Here is a 20,987-nt window from a genome sequence, read left to right as displayed (position 1 = left end):
GGGACAGCAGGGAGGGAGGGGACTTTATTAAAAGTGAACTAAAAAAGGCCCAGTAGGACCCTGGCCAGGTGGGTTAGTTGGTTGGAATGTCATTCCATACACCAAAAGGTGGATTCCCCATCATGGCACATACCTAGGTTGTGTGTTCGATCCCTGGTTGGGGGGCGCATATGGGAGGCAACTGATTGATATTTCTCTCTCTTCTTTGCTCTCTAAAATCAATAAAAAAAACACACAAATATCTTTGGGTGAGGATTTTAAAATGAAAAACAAAAACAAAAAACAAGCATTGCAGTAGGGCCTTTCAGTGTCTTCTCAATTGGCAAAATGCATAACATTAGTCACACTGATTTTGTGCCTGCAAGCAAGGTCAAATCTTGGAGGGCCCACTCTCAGTGGCAAAAAGGAAAGGATGCATTTGAGAAAGTTTCTCTCCTATAATGACTTGCAGAAAATCCTCCTTCTACCTGGCCTGCCTCCTTATTTCTTCCCCTATGGAGACAAGATCTGGCCTGTGGGCCACGCAGAGAAAAGCCCAGTCTGTCTTCACCCGTGCAGAGGGTGAAGATGGCTCTGGAGTCTCCAGTCCTTGGAGCTAGCACATCATGGTTCTCCTTGCTCGTGTCTTTCTGTCTCTGTTTAATGTCCCACCACCGCCACACCCACGTGCCTGCCTCAGGTCCCTGGATTTCAGTATATTTCTTTGAGTCATGACACTCAGCCCTGTGCTTGAGGGTACTTGAGTGAGGGCTCAGGACTCCAAGCCTCAGAAGGGGGTCACTATGCCTTGGGGTGGAGGACCGATGGGTGAAGGCATGTGATGGTGGGTGAAGCTGGGTGGGTCCTGGTCACTCGGTCCTGTACCCAAAGCTCAGTCTGGGCTTGAGCAGCCTTCCCCACCCCCACCCACCCCCACACCGCAGCACAGGAGGATTGGGGTGCTACAGGCTGGGGTGGAGGAGGAGCTGAAGGCGTGAAGGGCCTGCAATAGCTGACTGCCACCGAGGAAAGGACTGGCCCTGCTCTTAAATGGTTAAATATTCAGAATGTTTAAAACATTCACCTCCGACAAACTGCAACAATTTGGTTCATTAGTCATCTCTTAGAAAAAGCAAAATAGTCACTCACTCAAAAATCCCCATTGTACCTCATAAAATTCATTAAAGGTTTGTAACCTTGGTATTTCATATTACAATGGAATTATCGCTTACACAGGTTTTCACATCAAGCAAATTAAACTCACTTAGATGTGGTTTAAGAGTAACAAAATTCTGTTTTATAGTAAACTAGAGGCCCAGTGCACAAAAATTCGTGCACGGGGGGGGGGGGGGGGTCCCTCAGTCTGGTCTGACCTGTGCCCTCTCACAGTCTGGGAGTCCATGGGGAGTGGGCCTAAGCCACAGTCTGGCCTCCCTCTGAGGAAGGCAACCAGGCTGGCCGATCAGGGGACGGCACCGCCCCCATCACCCTGCTGCTGCTGCCCAGCCTCTCTCTGCGGTAGGTGACGGGACAGGCAATCAGGGGATGGTGCCACCCCCATCACCCCGCCGTTGCCGCTGGCCCCTGGCCCCCCATTGCCGTTCCCTCCCTCTGCATGCTGGCACGCGCCTTGGCTGGCCTGGCACAGCCTGCTCGCCGGCCCCACCCCCTGCCTACTGGTCATTCTGCCGTTTGGTCGATTTGCATATTACTCTTTTATTATATAGGATGGTTTGGAACTAAATTTCTGGAGGCGTCCATACATCATTACATATCTTTTTTTTTTAATATTTTTTTATTTTTAGAGAGAGAGGAAAGCAGGGAGAGAGAGAGAAAGAGAGAGAGAGAGAGAGAGAGAGAGAGAGAGAGAGATCACCGTGAGAGCGAAACATGGATCAGCTGCCTCTCCTATGCCACCTACTGGGAACTGAGTCTGAAACCCAGGCATGTGCCCCAAATGGGAATAGAACAGGCAACCTTTCAGTGCACAGGACAACTTCCAACCAACTGAGCCACACTGGCCAGGGCCATCTTTGCATATATTTGTTCTTGTGGACTAGGGGTTGGCCAGTGATAGAACTATGGGCCAAGGGTGCCCCTCCCACCTGTTTTTGTGTAGATGGAAAGCCAAATATAGTTTTTACATTTTTAAATTGTTAGGGGGGGGTATCAAAAGAAGAATATGTCTTGACATATGAAAATACTATGAAATTCAGATTTCCACGTTCAGAAGTGAAGTTTTGTGGGGACACAAGCTCACCCATTTGTTTGTACTTTTGTCTAGGGCTGTTCTTGCAATGCAATAGCAATGGAGACCATTAGGTTGCAAAGATTTTTAAAATATTTACTATCTGGCCCTGGTTGGTTTGGCTCAATGGATAGAGCGTCAGCCTGCGGACTGAAGGGTTCCAGGTCTGATTCCAGGGAAGGGCACATGCCTGGGTTGTGGGCTCCATCCCCAGTAGGGGGCGTGCAGGAGGCAGCCAATCAATTGATGTTTCTATCTCTCTCTCCTTCTCCCTTCCTCTCTAAAATCAATAAAATATATTTTTTAAAAATATTTATTATCTGGTCCTTGACAGGAAATGTTTGCCAACCCCCATGGTATAGCAATCTCAAAGCCTATTTAGTGCTATAATTTTATCAACTTAAAAAATGCACTAGTGCGTGAGATCTGTTTTTCACCTTTTAAAAACACACGTGAAAGATGACATTAAAAAAGTACAATACATGATTTTCTTGTAAACAACCTTAACTTAGAACTTTACTGAAGGCTGAACTATTTTATTTAGGCAAGGGATCTCCATTTGAAACCAGGCCTTAAAATTAAGAAAAAATTGTAATAACCTGTCGTAAGATCAAATAGGCCTCACAGATATATATGTATATATGGCTAAATTTACTCAGGCTTACTGTGATCCAGGCCCAGGCTTAAATGTTTCGCATGTGTCATCTCATTTGATCCTCATGAGTTCTTTGTGGTGCCTGTCACTATTATCCCGTATTACTGAGGGGAGAGAGGGAACGCCAGAAAGGTTAAGTCAGTCACTGACCTAAGGTTACAGTGTTGGCAAGTGGCAGAGCTGGGAGTATTGGGATCCAGGCTGTTCTGATTCCAGAGCCAGCATTCTTCACTCTGTAGCAAGTCCAAGTGACACACTGTCTTGACTCCCGCCAATGACATAAAAATCCATGACGTCATTTCTGTCCTGTAGTCTCCACTGCCTGGAGCGTCATCTGGCCAGAGGGCGAGGACACCATAGCTGCCACGCTCAGCCACTCCCGGTTGCCAAGAAGCTGAGGACTCCCACCTTGCAAGGACTGTGAGCCGGTGAGGAGCGAACGCATCATCAAATACAATATTGCAATGTTAAACTATAACCCACCCCCGCACACACACAGGAAGATATTCCTCTAACTCACCAATAATTTGGACTTGTTAACTGAGGAATTAATAAGCCTTGTTCTTCTAGGATCAGTGTTCAATGCTTTTTTTTTTTAAATATATTTTTATTGATGTCAGAGAGGAAGGAAGTGGGAGGGAGAGATAGAAACATCAATGATGAGAGAGAATCATTGATTGGCTTGCATGCCCCAATTGGGGATTTAGCCCACAACCTGAGCATGTGCCCTTGACTGGAATCAAAGCTGGGACCCTTCAGTCCGCAGTCCGACGCTCTATCCCCTGAGCCAAACCAGCTAGGGCAGTGTTCGATGTTTTTGAGATGTTGGGATTATGGCTCATTTGGATTGGTCTCATTAACAGATAACGGAACACCAATACCATCCTCACCAGCCCCTTCCCCACACCACCTTGGCTGACACCAATTCAGACACTTGGATGTAGAGTGACATCAAGTTACCCTGCAGCACTGAGGCTACATAGAGGATCATAGGTCACTCAAAGTCATCTAGTCTAAGCCCTCATTTGAATTAGAAACTGACATTTAGTGAAAGAGAAATGATTGTGTTAGAAAGGTTGCACAGCAAGTTCCAGGACAGGCCTGGCTCTAGAAACTTCCTGTTTGCATGGCAAATACTATAACCACTGAATTAACTGGGGTACATTTAACATTAAGAACTTCCATCTTCCAAGCCAGGGGCATTAGGTTTCACACATTCCACGAAGTCCATATCTTTATCTATAAGGTTATGTTGCAGGAGGAATTAATGGGCCAGATTTCCCAGACAGGAGCAGGAATGTGGTTCTTGTGTTACCACTGAAATAGACATTTTTTTAGAAGCCCCCACGCGAGGATGGGATGTAGAGAAAGGCTTTCTTTGCATGAAGTTACATTTTTTTGTGTTCCCAAGTCCCCTTTACCCCAAGCCAATCCTGAAAGAGGGGCAGCTGGGAGTTTAGCAAAGTCAAAAGCAAGGCCAGTGTCCAGAGTTTCTGTCCCATGTTGCAGCCAGATGTAGTTCAACATCCAAGCTAATTCAAGTCCATTAGTTCATGTGTGGAGCCCCACACGACTGTGAGCCACGTGGGCCCTGGAGAGCGCATCTCCTGCAACAGGAGTCCCAAGAGGGCCCGGTGCATGTGAGAGAGTGTGTGCTGGTGAGTGTGGTTAAGGAGAAGTTCCAGGGAACCTGGTGAAAGCGCGCACCGAGGCACTCAGCACTCCAAGTAACACAGTGTGTCTGCCAAGGGCTGGCTGTCCTGGAGATACCTGAGTAATTGGAGGCGTGAGTGCAGGTGTCCCTGGGTGTGCTTTGGCCATGAAAACATGACAGTCAAGCAGAGTCAGCAGTCAGTTTCTCAGAAATTTGGCTGGAAGTGCTTTTACTTCATCACTTTCCTGGAGCGATTCCAGGGGATTGCAGCTCCAAAAGCAGACTGCTGGTGGTTTAAGTCAACGCTATGGCCCACCAAAGCTCCTAATCGGTGTCTTACACAGAGTAGGAGTTCAGACGCCTGAAGACAACAATGAAGTAAATCAGTGATCTGTGTGGAGGCGTTTTGCACTCTGGGGTCTCTGTTTTTCTTAGTCCAAGCTCCAACAAGTTGTCAATGTTTTATTTGGCTGCTTTGCTAGCAAACCTTTTTGCTTCTCTCTATTGATCTCCCACGCTATTAAAATATTGAGAAAGAGTTACACTCAGAATTGAGAACACAGCTAGCCTGAACCCAGGCCCACATTGCGTGATAGGGCGGTTTACTATTTGCTAAAATAAAGTGGAGGTGCAGAGGGTCTCAGCTCTGAGCACAGCTGAGCAAACTGCTGAGAGATCTCAGAGAGGTGGATAGTGTCAGACACAGGAAGTGGAGCCAAGGATAAGCAAGCTTCAGACAGAACTCTTTGTCCTTCCGTTCAGTCAGACAATTAATTCAGACAATTAATTTACTGAATACCCTATATTTAAACTCTATGTTGTTACGAAGTAAAGGTTCAGAAATGTTCAGCCTGCTGAGGGTCTAGGCCTATTTTTGGTTATAATGAAGCCTTGGCTTGTGGCATGATGAAGTCACCCATTCATAACACAGTTTTCTAGGGCTAGAGGATGGAGCTGTGATGTCAGCCACCTCTTAGATTTCTGCTCCTATTATAATTAGGTCAAGCTACTTGTCTCATAATAACTAAAGCTGACTGCCAAATAGAATCAAGATTTATGACTTCTTTCAATTCTACCATGTTTAGAAAGTCCCAATTTATAAGTAATACTAGAGGCCCTGTGCACGGATTCATGCACATTGAAAGGAAATTAATTAGAAGAAATATTTTAGAGGCCAGGGAGGGACCACAGGAGGTTGGCCCCAGGGCGTGTCCAGCCAGTCTTGCCCAGTCAGGATCGTCTCACCCAGTCCTGATCGGCCAGACCCCAGCAGCAAACTAACCTACTGGTTGGAGCATCTGCCCCCTGGTGGTCAGTGCGCATCACAGTGACTGGTCAAATATTCGACTCAATGGTCGGACACTTAGCACATTAGGCTTTTATATGTATAGACTAGAGGCCCGGTGCACGAAATTCGTGCACCGGGGAGGGTGTCTGTCAGCCCAGCTTGCACCCTTTCTAATATGGGACCCCTCGGGGGATATCCAACTGCAGGTTTAGGCCCAATCCCTGTGGAATCGTGCCTAAACCTGCAGTTGGACATCCCTCTCACAATCCGGGACCACTGGCTCCTAACCGCTCACCTACCTGCCTAATTGCCCCCTAACTGCTCCCTTGCTGGCCTGATTGCCCCCAAATACCCTCCCCTGCTGGCCTGATCACCCCCAAGGCTTTTATTAGTATAGATATGACCCTGCACAGAAAATTTTACTAACCCTGCTTTACAAAAAGGGCTTGACGATTGAATCATTAGGACCAGACACCAAGATTTCCTTTCTTTGAATAGTGGAGGGAATACTTATCTTGTCTTTAAGTTGCCCGAAAATTAAAATGAGATAATGACTTAGAAAAGTATAAAAGCACCATATAAAGACAACTGTATTTTTAATGAAGTAGTAAAATGAAAAACACTATTTTTATTCTCCCCTTCCTTCCTTTACAGCTTTTATTTAAACTTTGAAATTTATAAAAATTTCACTCCAATTTTCATTTCTTTACATTCAACATTATTTTGTATTGGTTTCAGGTTTTATATTAGTTACAGAATAGTGGTTAGACAATCATATACTTTACAAAGTGTTCCCCGATATTTCTAGTACCCACCTGGCATCATACCATCATTACAACACTATTGACTATATTCCCTATTTAAGTGACAATGGGTTTACAGGTTCCTTTCAGTCTTCCTTTTGTGTTGCTTGTCCTTCCTTTTCTTTCTCACTTCTTCCCTCATTTTCTTTATATAGTATCTCAATTGGCCATCAAAGCTCAGTGAAGGCACTGGGACATGCTTAATCCATTTTACAGACCAGGAAACTGAGGCCAATTCCAGTTGGCTGTGGAACTTGACTCAGCACACAGGGAGCCCTCAGAGCCGTGCTCTTTGCGCTTCCTAAGGGGCAGCCGCCCAGCAAACAGAACAAACCTTCCAGTCAGGCTTCCGAGCCTCTTTCTCAAGCACCTCTTCATTGCGGATGCTCCACATTCTTTCCTCTCCCCCCATTCTTTACTGCCCCCCTTTCTCTGAAGCAGGTGGAAGGCTTCCCACTCACTGCCTAGGCATGCTCTGCCATGGGGCAGGGTGTAGCGAGCTTGCTTTTGGGTCAAGGCAGGAGCAGGAGTCACTGCCTCTGAAGTGTGAAGGCCGCCTGAGCGAGGCCCATTAGCACTGGGAGCTTCTCTGAATCACATCAGTCAGTCCAGTACCCTGCAGTGCAGCACCCCTCCACTGAGGTGGCACCACCCCTCAACCCCCGCCTCAGGGGTGAGGGTCCTTGCCCCTCTGCCAGGAGTCCTTCCATGCCCCTTGATCCCTGGCTGGGCCCACCCACGTCTTGGGGGCACTGCAGAACCTCTGTCTCTCTGCAGATGAGGCAGATCCCTGCCCTAGGTCTCCGTAAAGCTATGAATCTGTGGCCAGAGGCCTGGTCTGGGTCTCAGCAACCACATGCCTGCAATGTTCCCAGGGACCCTGGGAGTGGCTGGGCAAGTCCCGCGTCACCTCCCCGGGGTGCCGATCTCCCCAGGGACCTCTGGGAGCGGCTGAGCGGGCCCGGCCACGCCCCCCCCCGGTTGCTGATCTCCCCAGGGACCCCCAGGAGAGGCTGGAGGGACCCGGCCATGCCCCCCGGGTTGCCGATCTCCCCAGGGACCCCCAGGAGAGGCTGGAGGGACCCGGCCATGCCCCCTGGGTTGCCGATCTCCCCAGGGACCCCCAGGAGAGGCTGGAGGGACCCGGCCACGCCCCCCTGGGTTGATGATCTCCCCAGGGCCCCTGGGGAGCGGCTGGGCGGGCCACCCGGAGTCCCGCCCCCCAGCCTCCCTGCGGCCCAATCGTGGGCGTAGCGGAGGTGCGGTCAATTTGCATGTTTCTCTATTATAAGGTAGGATGTTCCAAAGATTCTCTTGTGAATAAAATATTTAGAACCCAGAACATATTTTACTTAAGAAACTACATTATATAAGTGGGATTTAAATGTCCAGAGAAACAAACAAAAGCTAATTTAATCCATAAGATCATATGGTCATTCTGTTTTTAATAATTTTGCAATGAGAAAGAAAAGAGAAGGTAAATGCAATTGGAATATAAATATTTTAAATCAACTAAGAAATAATTCACCTTGAAAGAGATGGGAGATGGAACATAAAGATTCTGGAGTTATCTTGGTACTTTCAAAGGACATGGCTTAGAATCCTAGAGTCTCCAAGTTATGAATAATTACTTATTTTGCAGCTGAGAAAAACAAGCAGCAGAAGGTTATTTCTAATTGTACCTCAAAGCTTATTCATTCTATTTACTTTTCTCACAGCTGTGTCAGTAAAGGTGAGATGATGCCAGGGAGAAGGCTAATGGCATGTAGAGAAGAACTTGAGAAAATGGGACAGATCCGAATATTAGTTTTTTAGGGCTAAATACCACAGACTGGGTGACTTCAACCATAGAAATTTACTGTCCAAGATCAAGGTGTTGGTAGGCCCGGTGTTTCCTCAGGCCTCCCTCAGCTTGCCGATAGCCATCTTCACAATGCGTTCTCACATGGTCCTCCTCTGTGCATGTACGTCCCTGATGTCTCTCCCTCTTCTTATAATGAATCAGTCAACGAGGATCATGGCCGAACCATATGACTTCATTTAAGCTTAATTACCTCTTTAAAGTCCCTATCTCAAATATAACCACATTCTGAGGTGCCAGGTGTTGGGGTTTCAACACAGGAGTTGGGGGTTGGGCACAATTTGGTCTATAGAAGTGAAAGGAAACAAGAACATCAAGGAGGTTGCAGTGCTGCCAATGAGCCAAGCGAACGGGGCAGAGCGCACAGAGCGATGGTTGGGAAGAAGAGAACTGGGAGCTTTTGCATGGCGGGGGTCCTCAAACTTTTTAAACAGGGGGCCAGTTCACTGTCCCTCAGACCGTTGGAGGGCCGGACTATAGTTTAAAAAAAAACTATGAACAAATTCCTATGCACACTGCACATATCTTATTTTGAAGTAAAAAAACAAAATGGCAAAAACACCCGCATGTGGCCCGCGAGCCGTAGTTTGAGGACGCCTGGGGTAGAGGGTGGAGTGGGGTATGGAACTTGGCCTTCTGTGTGTGTGTGTTGCGGGGGGGGGGGGGGGGGGGGTGTGACTAAAGAGGCTCAATTTTCATTGCCATGAATTTTACTTTTTCCAGGGCCGAGGGCCCTAAATCCCAATGCCATCACGCACAGGCTCTGTGAAGCGCACTTTTATCCTATTTTTTCACAAGTATTGAACAGGAAGCTGGCTGAGATGGCTGTGCAGCCCCCCGTGAGGGCACACTTCCTAGTGCCCATTTCAGACATGGCAAGCAGAGAGCAATGGTCAAGGGATTCCCTCCCAGACAGTGTGACCCAGGACCAATCAAGGAGCTTCCCCAACCTACAGAAGGTCTTCCCCATGTCTCAAAGGGAATTTCAGATGGCGGCAGGCCAGTGATCATTGTGTGTCTCCCAGTCTTTCATGTTCTAAACGGGAGTATTTTCTTGCCTTATCCTACCCCTACTCCACCCTGGTTCATCAGCTGAGTGTGTAAATTTTTAGTTCATATATCTCCAGATCAAGAGCAGGTGCCCTGACTTGATGGAGTCTATGCCAGGGAGCCCCCATACTTTCTGCAGGATATGGGACTCATGGCCCCTAGGGGGTGTCCCTTGGAAAGGGGTGAATGTGTTCTGTCAATGAGAAGATGAGAGAGTGGACTGACGTAGAGACAATGCTATGGGTTCAATGAATTCCATTTCTACATCCTCTTTCTAGAAACCTGGGAAAACTACGCGTCCTGGCTTATTTTGCAGTTAGGTTGCAGCCAAATGACTGGGTTCTGGCTAACAGGATGAGGTCACAAGTGCTAGAATTCACTCCCAGTGGGCCTTTACTTATTTTAATATGTTTTTATTGATTTCAGAGAAAGAAAGGGAGAGGGAGAGATAGAAACATCGATGGACTGCCTCCCGCACCCCCTACCAGGGACTGAGCCTGCAACCTGTGCCCTGACTGGCAATCAAATTGGTGACCTGGTGCCTTGGATGACACTCAATCAGCCTAGCCACACCGGCCGGGCTCCCACCTTGCCTTTAAAAACCTCCTTCAAAATATGCCAGTTCCCTTTTCCCTTGCCATGAGGGCGTCAGATCATATATTGGAGACAAGCAGAAGGGCCTTCTGACTCGCACTGGATGTTGCATCAATGAGACATAATAAATCTGAATTATGTTGTCACTGAAATGTTAGCATACCCCATCCTTTTTCTAATATTGAAATTGCCTCACTTTCTAAATGATTCTTTCCTTCTCTATTTCTTTTCTGATTGTCCTTGACATTTACTTTTATAAAGATTTCTTTTTTTTTAGATTCTATCACGTTCCATGTGCTAACTCACCCCCAATGGTCCACTACATAGCTCGTTCTCCAAAACTTTGGAACAACTTCACAAGTGGCTTAGCTAAGGTTTGCGTCCCAGTTCTCAGCCTCCTTCTCCATGTTGTATTCCAGCTCCATTGGAATAAAAATCAAAGTCAAACTGTAGCCAGTCCATGAGAGTAACCCCAAACACTGAAATGCAACAATGTGAGGACAAGTGCATTTACCAAAATCCATCTCTGGCATTCTTTGATCCATTGTTTGTGGAGGAGGTAGGAGTGAGGCCCTCAGGGGCACCCTAAACCTGACTGATCTGCTCAAAACTAGGAAAGAGAGGCTAAGAGCCCTTTCTCCCACTCAGTGCTTAGCTCTCCTATGAGAACATAGGCAACAACTTGATTTGGTCTAATCCTGACCCTGTTGCTTTGTGGTTAACTTACTCACTTATTCACTCTAACCCAAGAATAAGAAAGACAGCATAAATATCTACACATATCTACCCCATTCCTGTTTTCCACTGAGTAAGCAGGGACCACAGAGCAAACCTCAGCCTCCTTTGGTACTTGTATTTACATGTAGGCAGTGGGTCCCTTAGAACCTAATAGGTAAAGGCTGTAACTCCCCAGATCCTAAAGCATTCATGCATCCAGGATGACCCCCACTGAACTGCTGGACTAACCCAACATCATTTTAGTCTGACACCCCCACTGAACTGCTGGACTAACCCAACATCATTTTAGTCTGACACTCCAGAGCAAGGCAAGGCACAATTATGAAGTGAGGTTTATCTTTGGCGGCCCCTTCCTCATCTCACAGTATCCATCTTTCTTTCTTTCTTTCTTTCTTTCTTTCTTTCTTTCTTTCTTTCTTTCTTTCTTTCTTTCTTTCTTTCTTTCTTTCTTTCTTTCTTTCTTTCTTTCTCTCTCTCTCTTTCTTTCTTTCTTTCTTTCTTTCTTTCTTTCTTTCTTTCTTTCTTTCTTTCTTTCTTTCTTTCTTTCTTTCTTTCTTTTCTTCTTTTTTTAATCCTCATCCAAGGAGGATATTTTTCCATTGATTTTTAGAGAGAGTGGAAGGGAGGGGGAGAGACACACAGAGAGAAACACATCGAATGGTTGCCTCCTGCACGCACCCTGACCATGGCTAGGGATTGAGCCTGCAACCGAGGGATGTGCCCCTTGACTGGAATCTAACTTGCAACCCTTCAGTCCGCAGGCCAACAATATCCACTGAGCCAAACAGGCTAGGGCACAGTGTCCATCTTTCATTCACAAAAGAGTTAAGGGCTGCTGAGTGCTCAGGCTGCACCAGCCACAGTACACGGTGACTTATATAGATGACAGACCCAGTCCCTGCCCACAAGGAGTTCAGATTCAAGTTCAACAATTTGGAAACCCAGGAAGATCTAATTCCAATACCTCACATACCGAAGGGCAGATTTAAATAACATGATACCTTTTCGGGGGGGGGGGGGTGTGGATATTCAAAATGTAAACTCTAATTGCAGAATAAACAGACATCATCCTGTATTAGAGGATTTCAAGTGGCAGGTGGTGACAGAGGGTGAGGATGTCTTCCTAAGACCCTGCAGCCAGGTCTGAGGACAAATGCACTTTAGAGGCTAGCCCTGTTTCAGGGATTCAATGGCTGCCCCTTCTACCTGACTGCTCACCTACAAAACGTCAGGGTTGTTTTTCTTAAACTGTTTGCCTTATTTTCAAAAGTCTTGCCCTTATCAACCCTTGTGTGCCATATGAATCCTGCAAAACAACCCTAGTGCTCAGTGCTCCAAGCTATAAACTCGCATTGGATGTCTTCCAATGCTGTCTCACGGTGTTTGAAATTTTGGCAGGAGAACTAGAGTCAATAGTTGTTTGCAAAGCATTCACCTTGGTACCTTGGTTACCTCTGGTGAAATGGTGTACCCATCAGTGTGTCTCTATAAGTCAGGTAGCCTTTGAATCTAAAGTCATTTAAGGGCAGTGGTGAGGCTAATCAGTAAGAATGTAACAAAAAACACACACCCTGATGTGGTTGCCCAAATGTAGCATGTTTTTCACACACACACACACACACACACACACACACACACACACACACTACACTGCATTCATATAAAACAAGAGGGAAAAAGTATTTTCAAATAATGAAAAATCTTTAGACTAGATGGAAAACTAAAAATGATGCAAGTCAAAGGACTCTTGAGAAGAAACAAGAGGGCAATAACAGCAAAAGATTAAGTAGCCCTGGACACTTAGAGATAAATACAACTGTAACATATAATTCCTCTATAAAATATACTTGCCACAAAAAAGTAAGATGTTGATGTTGGGCTGATGGCCTGGTGTTAACTCACTAGGTAAATGCCACGCTCCTATACACAAATGTCAATTGGAAAATCCACAGAGTACTAAGTGTTATGCATGGTGGGAGACCTTTCTAAATGTCCAAAATTGTGCTGGCAAATCCTTAAAGGAGGATTCTATGGGTCCTCTCATGATTATGGGGCAAAGACTTTAGGAGGAAAGGATGATGACTCAGAATAAATACATCCTTGACCTCTATTTTTATTGAAGATGTTAAGAGGTCCTCACGCTCAAATTTATTCATAAAATGTACAAATAGATGGATAATATCATTTGATAGCAATTCAGTATTTCTAAGCTAAACTGATAAATATTTGAAAAAAAATGAATGAACCCAGATGAAAAGAATTTTATATTTTTATAGGAATCTAGGGAAAAAACTCTGGTCAGAACATGTTAATTTGTGCCAGGTGAGAAGACTACAAAAGGATTTCCTATACATACATAACACACACAGAATAATCATGCACTTACACACTCACACACAGATAAAGAAGAGAGATTAAAGTAAAAAGAGAGTGAAATAAAGATAGTGAAAGGACCAGCTACGGAAGGTAGGCGAGGGTAATTATAGCTAATACTTCCATACTGTCCACGCCCATGGAGCCTATGCTATAGGACATGATTGCTCCCCATTAGATAAAAGTTGTCCACATAATTCTAGTAAGGTATGCAAGATACATAGATTTCTTTTGGAGAGGAAAGAGATAACAGAAGCAGTAAATAGATTTAGAATTTCAAAGTCTTTGATAAGTTTCAAAAAATTAACCATAATTGTTACAGAAATAATTCTGCTTGAACATAAAGAACCTGCTTGAAGTAAGCAATCAGCATACATACCACGAACAGCGAAGTGCCCTCACGAACTATAGGCCTTCTTAAGAAATGTAATTTTTCATTGTAATATAATGCATAGTTTAAAACAAATAAAGTAAAAACCTAGCAGTATAGTTTAGTGGTTGTACTGTTGCTTTTAAAGAAAATATCCCAAAAGTTAGTGGCTTAAAAGGAAAAACATTAACTCGTGGTTTCTGTGGGCCAGGAGTCCAGACCTACTGAGCTGGGTTCCTGTGGCTCCAGGTCTCTCCTGGGCTGCAGTCATCTCAAGGCCATATTGGGGCTGAGGACTCTGCTTTTAGGCACACTCTGTGGTTGTTGGCAGACCTTAGAAATCTGCACTCAAGATCAGTTGCGTGGAGAGAGAACCAAGGTGGCGGTGTAGGTAAACACCTAAACTGCTGTCTCACACAACAATTTCAAAACTACAACTAAAAGACAGAACGTCTATCACCCAGAACCATGGGAAAGCTGGCTGAGTGGAAGTTCTACAACTAGAAGGAAAGAGAAAAGAGCATTGAGACGTGCACAAGCACTGAAAAGCTGAGGTACGGAGGCGCGCGAATCGGTCTGGCGGCGGGGGACTGGGTGCGCTGCTTTTTTCAACCCAAAGGGAGACAAGCTCCCAATTACTCTGAACTCCAATTTCTGGGGAGACGCTGGGGACCCAAACTCCTATAGGGAGAAGCTGGACTGTCTGCCATCGGGTCGGAAAGTGAGGGTGGCTTTCTTGCAGAGGTGCGAGCAGAAATCATTTTTTACTGCGCTGGGGTGCGGGATGCTGGGACTTGGAAACGCGGAGACGCAGAGATGGCTGACTGGCAGCCATCGCTGTTTGCCATGCGCTAGCCTAGTGACTCCCTGAGACCCCGCTCTGCACAATCTACAAACCCACCCAAGCTCCACGCAGCGGCTTTTGTACATAAATGGCCTGCCCTATCGCAGCTTAACCTAACAAACTGCAGCTCTGGTCAGACAGCTCCAAACCCTCCAAACCCCAAGCAAAGAGGAGAAAACTGTAGTTCTCACTGTAGCTCCTGCTGGGTGGCCTCAGACAGTAGCTGACCCGCACCCCATTGGAGATTCAGAAGCTAGTGTATCTAGTGGTCAGTGTGAGATGACACCAGATTTCAACTACTCACATCCATAAGTGACACATTCAAGAGGCAGACTCAGTGAGCACCAAAGCCCCACTGAAGCAAGTCCTGCGCCATAAGTGTGTCTCCAACACAGCAGTTCTTCCACTCCATCAACACAGGGAATCAGCAAAATGCGGAGATAAAGAAACATGTCACGAATGAAAGAAATGGAAGAAAGCAAACTACTGGACATAGAGTTCAAAACCACATTTATAAGTTTACTCAAGAATCTTCTAAAAACCAATGAGAAACTTGATGAGACCTCCAAGGAGCTTAGTGAGACCTTCAAGGACCTTAATGAGAATGTCAAAAAAAGTGGAAAAGGACCACTCAGAAATTAAGCATACACTGTCTGAAATAAAGAATATACAGAAATTCAACTGTAGATCAAAGGACCCCAAGAATCAAACCAAAGATTTGAAATATGAGGAAATAAAATAACACCCAACCAGAAAAACAAAAAGAAAAAAGAATCCAAAAATATGAAGATAGTGTAAGGGGCCTCTGGGACAACTTTAAGTGTAACATCCAAATTATTGGGGTGCCAGAAGGAGAGAGAGAGCAAAATATTGAAAACCTATTAGAAGAAATAATGACAGAAAACTTTCCCTACCTGTGAAAGAAATAGACTTACAAGTCCAGGAAGCGCAGAGAACCCCAAACAAGAGGAATCCAAAGAGGACCACACCAAGACACATCATAATTAAAATGCCAAGGGCAAAAGACAAAGAGAGAATCTTGAAAGCAGCAAGAGAAAAACAGTTAGTTACCTACAAGGGAGTACCCATACGACTGTCAGCTGATTTCTCAACAGAAACTGTGCAGGCCAGAAGGGAATGGCAAGAAATATTCAAAGTGATGAACAGCAAGAACCTACAACCAAGATTACTCTACCCAGCAAAGCTATCATTCAGAATTGAAGGTCAGATAAAGAGCTTCACAGACAAGAAAAAGCTAAAGGAGTTCATCACCACCAAACCAGGATTATATGAAATGCTGAAGGGTATTCTTTAAGAAGAGGAAGAAGAAGGAAAAGGTAAAGATAAAAATTATGAACAACAAAATGACAACAAATACATACCTACCAACAAGTGAATCTAAAAATCAAGTGAATAAAAAATATGATGAACAGAATGGACTGATGAATATAATAGAATCAGGGGCATAGAAAGGGAGTTGACTGACAATTCTCAGGGGGAAGCGGGTGTGAGGGATGCAGGAAGAGAGTAGACAAAAATCTTACACCTATGGATGAAGACAGTGGCAGGGGGTAAGGGCATGGGGTTGGGTGGGGAATCAGGTGGAGGGAGCTATGGGGGGGAAAAAAGAGGAACACCTGTAATAATCTAAACAATAAAGATTTTTATTTTTTTTTTAAAAAAAGATAAGTTGTGTGGGCATCTGCACTGGGCTGCTTCACACCATGGCCACTAGCTACCCCCAGGTGTCATCCAGGAGACAGCAAGAGGGAGTTTCCAAAATGGACCTGTCCAAAATGCAGTCTTTTTATAACCTAATCTCAGAAGTAATATCCCAATACTCCTGCAGTATTTGAGTTGTTAGAAGCAAGTCAGAAGTTTCAGCTCCTGCACAAGGCCATGAGCACCAGAAGGCAGGGATCAGAGCGGGTCATCTTAGAGGCTGCCTAACACACTGGCTAGGAGTCTGGATTCTGGAACTGAAATGCTAGCATTCACTTCTCTGCTCATCCACTTACAAGCCTCATGATCTTGATTTCTCTGTGCCTTGATTTCCTTACCTTTAAAAAAAGTGCTGACCTCATGGAGCTGTTAGGAGTAAATGAATTTTTAAAATGCTGCATAATTTAAGTAATCTTTGTAGAAGTTTTAGTTATGATTACAAGTGTTTATGCTTTAGATTGCAGAATGTTATAGGGATAAAGATGAGAACTTTCTGTACTAGTTTACATAGTAGGCAATATGTTTGTTAAATGCATTATCCATGGAGAGTTAGGACTGAAGGAAAAAGGAAATGGTACAACATCAAGAGTGACAGAACTGCCCTAGCCAGTGTGACGCAGTTGGTTGAGCATCATCCAGTACACCAAAAGATCACCAGTTTGATTCCTGGTTAGGGCACATACCCAGATTTCAAATTGATCCCTGGTTCGGGTGTACGTGGGAGGCAACCAATCTCTCTCTCTCTCTCTCTCTCTCTCTCTCTCTAACCAATAAAAACATTAAAAAATCAAAATAAAAATGATTGAGATATCTTTCCTTAAAAAAAAAAAAAAAAAAAAAAGGAAAGAATGGCAGAACTCTAAATCGCTGCCCAAGCAGAGCACAGTCAGAGTTCCTCTCATGGCAGAGGCCTCAGATGAAGGGAACACTGGACTGGATGAACCAACAATCTCACTGTGCAAAGTCTTTCAGGTTTAAGTTCTCAGAAACTGAGAAGCAGAAGCTTTGTCCTGTTTCTGATGGTTCCCTGACTCTCTTCCTAAGGAGAAAATAGGGGGTGGGGAACCTCTTGACTTTGCCCTTCAGAAAAAATATATTTGAGAACTGTCCATTTTTGCCCAAGGTTACAGAATTCTGCTAGAACTAAAGCCAAAGTAAATATATCTTTGCAAGTCATTATTGACTTTAGGGTACGGCTATGCCTCCCTCCCAGCCAGGAAACCATGCAATTGCCAGCAAATAAAACATGGAGCGTGCCTTCATGATTTACCTGTGAAGCTGGACAGTGTAGGAAGAGGAGAAGCCAGAGACCCACCTCCAGCTTCTTAAAGACAATCATCACAGAAGGCACAGAGGTACAGTTCCCAGAATACGACTTCTTCAAATCATTGCAGTATGAGAATTTTAAAGACTTCAAGACCTTCACTTCATCCATCAATCCATGTGTTCTGGAGAAACCTATATAATAAAAGCCTAATATGCAAATTGTCCCCACGACCAGAAGTTCGACCGCTCACTACGATGTGCGCTGACCACCAGCGGGCTGCACAGAACATGGCGGGCAATGGCCATATGGCACTGGCAGTGGGTGGCAGTGGAGGTGCTCCTGGCCCTGATGGGCCCTGACAAGAGCGGGACCGTGGTAGGATGGTGGAGCAGGTGAGCAGGTGGCACCAGGCCAAGGCGGGTGCCAGCAGGGCCCAATTACCCTGCCAACTGCCCTGCAGATGGCGACCAGCAGTGGTGGCGGGAGGTGGGGCCATCACCTGGCTCCCAGGCGCTGAGGGAGCTGGGTGGGGGCCCAGTGACTCAGGTGGAGGGGGGTGCGCGGTGGCCCGAGGGCCCAGAGGTCAGCTGGGACCTGCCCTTCCACACCAGATGCTCGCGCTTCGATCCCCGGCCAGGCCTAGGGACCACACCTGTGCACGAATTTCATGCACCAGGCCTCTAGTGTATATATAAATCACCTAGAAGTTATTGTAATTAATGAAGTTTTGTGATGGCAAGTGACACAGGAATTCTGCTGATTTTCATAGATTAGACCTCTTGATTTATTAAATCAGATGGAAACCTTGAGTGTCTAATCCCATTTAATATTTTGAACTGAGACTAATAATAACAGTGAACTGATTGCATGCTTGTTATGTGTTAGACACTGTGCTGAGGGCTTTCATGTTTTGTCTCATTTAATCCTCATAATCATCTTATAACATATGTATTATGCTTTCTTTTTACAGAAGAGGAAACTGAGACTTAGAGAAGTTAAATAACTCATGACCAAGTAATGATCTGAACCCTGCAGGCCCCAATGCTAAGCCCTAAACACCTTCTATTGTTGGTGTGAAAGGAAGAGCAGAAGCTGTTTAGTAACAGTGGTTGCGGGATGGGAGTTTTCTCTCAGAGGCTGGGCCTGTGCTAAAGACATACTATTAATTTTTGAATGTGTGGAGTCCCAGCAGGACCAGATCCCTAAAGACCAGCATTAATATGCTAAAGATGTTGGAAAGCCAAAAGCTACATCTCAAGTCGCTAGCCATTGATTAAATGAAGGACTTCTTTCTGAGGAAAGATCTGAGGAGTACACCAGCTGGCCTGACAAAACATACAGGAAGAGAGGGAGGAGTGCAGTCTTTTGTCCCTGTCCTAAGCCATCCGTGAAAACAATTGGGGAAGAAGGACAGGGGAGGGAGGTTGGACCAAAGGAGTCAGTGCAGATGGTCCCCCACTTTCAATGGTTCACTTTACGATTTTTGACTTTCGGATGGTGGGAAAGTAATATGCAATCAGTGTGAACCTTACTTTAAATTTTGAATTTTGATTTTCACCTAAGATAGCAATAGTCAATATTCTGTAAGGTACACTCTGGTGATGTTGGACATCGGCAGTTTCTGTAGCACCCAGTCAGCCAAGTGATTACACAGTAACCAACCCACACTCTAGCAGGGGTAGGGAACAGCCTCCGGCCCATGGGCCCTTTAAGACTCTCAAAATCATTTGGTCTGGCCCTTTTTTCTGCCAAGGCATTAGGGGTGAGTTAATTGTTTGACCAAATATAGAAGGCTAATTTTTTAAGTTGATAATTTCGTATGGCCCATGAATGACGTTATAAATATCCAAATGGCCCTTGGCAGAAAAAGGTTCCCACCCCTGCTACAGTGTATCTGTTATGTTGGATGATTTTGCCCAACTGTAGGCTAATGTGTGCTCTGAGCATGATTAAGGTAGGCTAGGCTAAGCCATGGTGTTTGGTAGGTTAATTAAATGAATATTCAACTTATGATATTTTAAACTTACGATGTGTTTATTGGGACCTAACTCCATTTTAAGCCGAGGAGCATCTTGTGTAGAGCTGCATGATTTAAAGACACATAAGAAGTTGAGATCACGCAGAGGTTCTGCTTATGTTACCTTCCCGCTGAGGACATGGTGAAATAAAGCTTGGGGATGATTGCAATAAAAACTCCCATTCAGAAAAGAGGAAACCCAGCAGCCACTGCTCCACAGTGAAGATGGAATCACATAGGGCAGGTATTATACGCATAGAGAGAAGGCTGAGGCTGACCGAGGAGAGACAAATAGATATGAGAGAGAAAGTCCTGATGCCATTTGAGCTCACAGATCCAGCTGTTCGTGTGGTTCTAATAAATCCTCCCTCCACTCCTTAGATTCTATAAGATACCAATTGAGTCCTGGCAACTTAGAGCCTTCACTAATCTAACCCTGTACTGAATCCAACCATCAAAGGTATTTCATTCAGTGTCACAGGCACTCAAGTGCTTTGGCCTGGACTAGAGTTCTAATCATTTTGCCCCTTTTTAGCCCTTTGCACTCGCTTGCTTTTTTCTCGAGCTGCTACCGATGCTAACCGTGTCGAGTCACACTTGACATCCAAGTGCAAAAGGTTAATATATGACATCAATTACACATTGCCAAGGCAGATAAATCAAATATCGTGGCTGACTTATGAGCTGCGGCATTTATTTAAGAGGGCTAGTAAATAAAAATGAATCATAATATAGTGGCTTTTGCATATCCTGAACTTGCTCCAGATGGTCAAGTAAGTTTGCATAAATAATAAAAGCATCCACAAAACATCAGTGGGTTAAACAAAATGTGGTACATACATGCAATGAAATATTATTCAGCCATTAAAAGGTAGGAAATTTTGACACATATTATAACATATATGAACCTTAAGGACATTATGCTAAATCCTGTATAATTCCACTAAAATGAGGTACTTAGTCAAATTTATAGAGACAGAAAACAGACTGGTGGTTGCCAAGATTATGGGAAGTTGTTTAAAAGGTACAGACTTTCAATTTTGTAACATGAAGAGAGTTCTGGAGATTGGTTGCACAATGTGAATGTACTTAACACTGTTGAACTGGTTACTTAAAACTGGTTAGCATGGCAAAGAACTTATATGCATACTAGAGGCCTGGTGCATGAATTCGTGCACAGGAGGGGTCCCTGGGCCTGGCCGGCAATTGGGGACGATTGGGGCCATCTCGCCCAGTCCCGATCGGGGCCAATTGGGGCTGAACAACTAGGGAGAGGGACCGTGGGAGGTTGGCCGGCCATGAGAGGTTGGCTGTGGGAGCACACTGACCACCAGGGGCCAGCTCCTGTGTTGGGCATCTGCCCCCTGGTGGTCAGTGCACATCATAGTGACCAGTCATTCTGCCAGTCGTTCTGCTGTTCAGTCAATTTGCATATTAGGTTTTTATTATATAGGACTAGAGGCCCAGTGCATGAAATTCATACTGGGGGGTCCCTCAGCCCAGCCTGCACCCTCTCCAATCCAG

General features: G+C 45.1%; 1 protein-coding gene across 1 annotated transcript in view; it reads right to left on the bottom strand.

Moving 5' to 3' along the window:
* The window catches only part of UBXN2B (UBX domain protein 2B), a 64,496-nt gene that overhangs the window by 5,432 nt on the left and 38,077 nt on the right, over positions 1-20,987 (bottom strand). The window lies entirely within an intron of this gene.

Source organism: Cnephaeus nilssonii (genome assembly GCF_951640355.1).
Source record: "Cnephaeus nilssonii genome assembly, chromosome: 18".
Lineage (NCBI taxonomy): Eukaryota > Metazoa > Chordata > Mammalia > Chiroptera > Vespertilionidae > Cnephaeus > Cnephaeus nilssonii.
Note: the sequence above shows the minus strand (reverse complement) of the source record. Positions and strands in the feature narration are given on the sequence as shown.